Below are 6,000 nucleotides of genomic sequence, written 5' to 3' on the forward strand. Positions count from 1 at the left end.
GGGATGAGAAATGTTATGGGAGATGGATGGGAGATGAGTTGGGAATGGGATGGGAGTGGGATGGGAGATTGGATGGGAGCTGGGATCGGTGATGGGATGGGAGTGGGTTGGGAATGGGATGGGAGTGGGATAGGAGATGGGCTGGGAGCTTAGATGGGAGCTGGGAGCCTTAACTCTGATGACGAGGCAGAGACTCCAGCTGGCAGAGAAATCCAGGCTGAGAACTGCCTAAGGCTTTCCTGGAGATTTGGAGTAATTACAGGGAGCACAAAAATCATACTTTAAAATGTCAAGCAGTGTTTATCTGAAACTCTTCCCAGCTAAGGGGAAATGAAAGAAGACACCGCAATAAAGGAAAGGAACACCAAATCCGCTGGCCTGCCTGCCAGCCTGACCCGGGGGGCCCAGATCCATGGGGCCCTACAAACCTGTCCCACTCTGGATGCAGGGAATCCCTGTTTATCCACAGACACCGCAAATGGCTGTCAGCAAAGGAACAGAGTGTTCAGCTTCACCTCCGGCCGGTGCACTGGAGGCATCCCACTTCTATTTCCTTTTGTATGAGTAATCGGAGTACCTATTGATTACATTTGCATACACAGGCGGGTTGTGCTTTCAGCAGTATATTTGCATATGCAGTTGAACTAATGTGCTGCTGTAAGTGCGGCGATTACCGCGTGAACCTGGCAGCTCTTGGGCTCTGACTACAGGAATTTCAGGCTCCCCGTCTTGCTGAACAGTGGCTGCTGTGGTTCGTATGGAAGCTGTAACCAGATAGTAATGATTTCCCTCAAAGTCTGATTAAATATTGATACACATAATTGGCACTCATAAATCTTCATGTCTTTGACCTTTCTCGAGTCAGAGTGACACAAAAGCAGATCTGTTTAAATAAAATATCAGCACATAGACCAGGAGAAACAGCATTGCATTTACAACAACCTGTCATTACTGATGCTATTGACTTGCAAGCTTAAAGCAGAACATTAATGACTCCAATAACAAACAAATCAGCTTATAAAGCCATTCACCACACACTCTGTTTGAAGGTTTTATTAGCAGCTGTGCTCCTGGCTCTGAGCTGAGTGACACATGGAGCCTGCAGGTAAATCCAGGGCCATGTGGAGGTGGTGGGCTCTTTGCTGCCTCCTCTGCCCACCCTGGGATTCCCCACAGGGTCTCCTCTCTTTCACTTCCAAACCTGCACACAAGAATGGATGTGGTGCCTCTGCCTGCTTTGCCTGTAGCCGAGTGAGAAAAAATAAACACATTGAAAACAGATTGTCAAGAGGAGCCCAGTGGAGGTGCTAAGCTTCATAAAGACAAACCTAATGAGCTGGAAGCCAGCAGAAAGGAGAGGTTTCGCCAAGTTGCAGCCAAAATCATTTCTAATAAACAAGTTGTCTGTGTACAGGAATAGAAGTCCCATGCAGAGAGAGGAGCTGCATCATTCTGTTTCACAGCGGGAACTTGAGAAGGAATCATAGAACCATAGGACAGCTTATGTTGGAGAGGAACTTAAAGATCACCCCCTCCCTCTCCTCTCCCTGCTGCCACCCCTCTGTTGCTGCAGCCCAGGGCACTGTCGGCCTTCCGGGCTGCAAGCGCACACTGCTGCCTCATGTCCCGCTTCTGCCCATCAGGACCCCCAAGTCCTTCTCCGCAGGGCTGCTCTCCACCAGTTCTTCTCCAGTCTGTGCTCATGGCTGGGACTGCCCCGACCCAAGTGCAGCACCTTGCACCTGGCCTTGCTCAACCTCACCACCCTCCCACCTCATCCCTCTTGCCACTGACCTCAACAGAGCAGGGAACTCCCAGCATTGCTTCACACCACTCTGGGAGGGCCGTTTATCCTTGAGTGCTCATAATTCCTCCTGCGCAGCAGCAGCATCAGTCATTATTAGCAGCAACTTCAGGCTCTAATCATAAAACTGTTATTTATGTTTAATCCAAACCACATTAAATATCAATCTGAAGCTTAGTCTCCCCGGTAGCTGGCAATATTGCTCTATTATTATCGTACGTTATTATTATTTACGTGCCATGGTGAAAAATGGAGCACTGAAGTAATCTGACCCCCCTTTATTTACACTTGTGTGCATCTCTTGCCACCCTGGGCCAGGCAGTGCATTGCACTGGGAGCATCCCACACCCCCAGAGCAGTGCAGGTCCTGGGTACGGGCAAGGCCTTTGGGAAGGTCCTAGCAGGAGGGCTAGCAGCACTGCAGGGTGCAGCTCTTGCTCCCACATCCCCGCTATGCTTTTCTCTCTCTCCTTCTGAATCCAACAGCTTGAGCTGAACTGTGATTTAATGCCTGTGATCATGGTTTGCATGTAAACATCACTGCAGAACAAAAGGGCCCAAAGCGAACCTGCAAGGCTTTCAAACAGGAAGCAGCAGTTCATCAAACACTGCAGACTTCCCCAACAGAGTGTCAGAAACACCTCACACAACAGCATTATTAACAAGCAATTATCTGCTGGGATCAATGGAGCGATTTTACAAATGAGACTTAAGAACCCCTTACTAACAGGTGAGGGAGCTGCTTTCAACCCTCAGGCTCTGTGAAATGCTGTGATTTGCCCATAAATGAGAGTAAAACCTCTTTGTGATTTGATGAAGCTCTGGAGATGGGGGTTGGTTTTCTGCCCCTCTTTCAGAAGTGAAACACCAAGGGCTGCGCAGGACAGACCTACTTTAGGCTGAGTGCATTTCCAGCTATATTCACTGTAGGCAGACACCAGAGCAATACCTGCACCATGGAAAGCGTTTGCTCCTCCTGCAGCCAGGAATGAGAACACAGCATTTCATACCTCATTTCATTCGCTGTGCAGGAAAACAGGAATTGTGTGAGCCTCAGGTAGTGACACAGGCTGTGCTGTATGCAATGCATGGGTTGCTCTTCTGTGGCTTTGTATGGAATTTCTTAACCTGGGAAGGAGAAAATCATCCCCATTCCCAGCACTGTCTCGATTTTGAGTGTGTAACTTTGAATGCTCATCCTCACTCCTCCCGCAGTGCCTTTCTGTTTGTGTACACTTGGTTTATTGTTGCTTTTTTTGCATTCCCTCATTTCACTGTCAATTTAAGCTTAATGTTATTAAAATCGCTCTGGTTTGCTCTACTTAAAATTCTCCAATTAGAAGGCATTTTTTTTTCTTTTGGCAGGAACTGCTAAGTCAATTACTTTCTCCTATTTTGTATTTCTCTCTAATGACTCATTAGATAAGCACCTTTGCAATTGCCTGCAGGAAGCAATCAGCCCGCTATCAGCAAACGCCTCGCTGAGATCAGTGGCAGAAAGCTTTGCAGGTTGAGGGCTGAGCATCAGACCAGGGCCAAGACAGCAATCTCCTCCCAAGGCCTAAGCACCCCCCAGGGATGTAAGCAGAGCATCGCTGCTCCCCCAGTACGGCGCTGTGGATGCAGGGGCAGCACACGTTGGGGCTTGATGGAAACTTCCTCAGCAGTCTGAAGTCACCTCCGGTAACAACCCCATGTGCTTCATCTCTTTACCTTCCATGGCCCTCCTCCATGCACTGTGCTGAGCAGCAGGGGAGCCTCACCATTTGCTGTTCAGCTATTAAATGCTTGAAATCTAATTAATGGCATCGCTCTACCTTTAGTCTGCTCACAAAGCTTTGTTATCAAACTATGCCTAGTGAAACAAATGTGCTAATTAGCCACGTTGGAAATAGGATGGAAGTAACAGCCCATTATTCTAAAACTGTGCTATTTATGGCCAACAATAACCATCCTTTGCAGGGAGAAACGCTGAGTGAGTGTTACTGTCTGGATGGGGCTTAATGTTGTGGGGATGGGAAGAGACATTCAAGGCACAAACAGGGATTCACCATGATAAAGGATGACAGGGCAGGGAGGTCTCCTTCCCTCAGCCTCTGCTGAGGGTGATGGGGTGTCTGTTAGCAGGGGGGGGAAAGCAGCTCAGTGCTTATCCAGGGCTGTGGTTCATTGCTAATATTGACCATTAGCAACCTGACTTTGTTAGATGTAGCAGTTAACAGCACATGTTCCAAGTGTAAGGTCTGCACCTGGGTCATGGCAGCAGCCACTGTCAGTACAAGCTGGGGGACGTAAGGACAGAGCACAGCCCTGCCGAAAAGGGCCGGGGGTACTGGTGGGTGGCAGCTGGACATGAGGCAGCAGTGTGCCCTCGCAGCACAGAAAGCCAAGCGGAGCCCGGGCTGCACCCAGAGCAGTGCAGGCAGCAGGGCAGGGAGGTGCTCCTGCCCCTCTGCTGTGCTGTGCCAGCTCACCTGGAGCACTGCGTCCACAGGTGGAGTCCTCAGGGCAGGAGAGACGTGGAGCTGTTGGAGCGAGTCCAGAGGACGGACACAGAAATGGGGCCAGGGATGGAAGCCCTCCCTGCGAGGACAGGCTGAGAGCTGGGGCTGTGCAGCATGGAGGTGGTGGTGCCCCATCCCTGCACACAGCCAAGGTCAGGCTGGACGGGGCTCTGAGCACTGCTGGAGCTGTGGGTGTCCCTGTGCACTGCACGGAGTGGCACCGGGCGGCCTCTGGGGGTCCCTTCCAACTCAAACCATCCGATGATTCTACAATGGGACAGACGGGCGAAGGCTGCAGGACGCTCCGCTGAGCTGCAGAGCCCGGGCTGCCCACGAGGAGGCGGAGGTGCTGCTCCGCGCCGGGCTGTGCCGAGCTCACGTCTCTCAGCCCCTCGTTTGCGGCGATGCTCCTTCGGGGCAGCGTTCTCCCCTTGCTCTGCCGTACCGAGGCGCTGAGCTCCGCCCGCCCTCTCGACCCTCCCGGCGCTGCGAACCTTCGGCCAACGCGCATTGGCGGTGCAGGAGCGCTCCCTGCAGCGCTGAGCTCAGCGGGTGCGGCCGGGATTCCTCGGCTCCCGCAGGAGATGTCTTTGCGGCTGATTTATGCCGATGTTATTGCCGGGCGCGTTGCGTTACCCCAGCAACCGCGATGCGGCCTCCGCCGCCCCCTCGGGGTGGGACGGGAGGCGGGGGAGGGGCTGCCCCACGCAGGGTCCGTCGGGGCACCTCGCTGCCCGCAGCTGGCGGCTTTCCCCTCTCGCACCTCCGCCAGATGTGCCCGCCCTGAACCCCGGCGTCGAGGGGCAGCTCCGGGCTGAAAGCGGCCCCCCCACCCCGCCCCTGCGGCCCCAAATGCCCCCTACCCCCCTCCCACCCCGCTTCCGCCCTCTCCAGCTGCGGAAGGCCGCCGGTTGCGTGTTTGTCGGGGCAGAGGGTGTGGGAAGGGGTGAGAGCTCTCTGAGCGCGTTAGCAGCTGCGGTGGGAGCAGGCAGCCAAGTTGGACGGAGGCTGTGGATGCTGCGCGGTTTCCGCCCTTGACTCATCCGAGCGGCCGGGCGGAACGTCGAGCACCGGGCCCAGCTCATGGAGGGGCTGCTCCGGGCTTCCCCATGGTGGGGCAGAGCTGCCAGGTGCCTGTCCCCACGCGCAGAGCCCTCGGGCACTGCAGGAGGGACCCGTGGGGTCGGTGCTTCGTGCACGGGGAGAGCGCGGTGTCCCCCTCTGTGCCCCACCCCGCAGCGCTCCACTGCTCCGCACGCGGCCGTCGGACCCACGACGTCCAGTACCCCTCTGTGGCCGAACACTGGGTGCCCCCGGCCCCGTTTTCATGCAGACAGGGCTCGGCTCTGCTGTGTCTCCCCCCGCGCAGCCGTGGCCGAGCTCCCCTGTAAGCAGCTGCGGTACTGGGGTCACCCCGCAGCCCGCTGGGTGGGGACGGGCTGGAGGGGCCCCGGCGTCCTCCCAGGTGAGGCCTCGGCCCTGCGCAGGGAAGAAAAGGACTTTTGTCTTCGTGCCGGGAGCCGCCAGCCCGAGGGCAGCCCCTGCACGCAGGGGGCACGGGGACTGCTCGCTATTTGACGGTAACTCAGCCCGACCCTTTGGCATTTGCTGCCTCTGCCTCTTCCCACGGCGGGAACAAGCGGCGTGTTTAACAGGCTGCGGAGGGAGAAGAAAGGCCGCCTTGTCCGCGCC

This window comes from Coturnix japonica, chromosome 34 (genome assembly GCF_054131305.1).
Source record: "Coturnix japonica strain WE chromosome 34, WE-NBRP24, whole genome shotgun sequence".
Classification (NCBI taxonomy): Eukaryota; Metazoa; Chordata; class Aves; order Galliformes; family Phasianidae; genus Coturnix; species Coturnix japonica.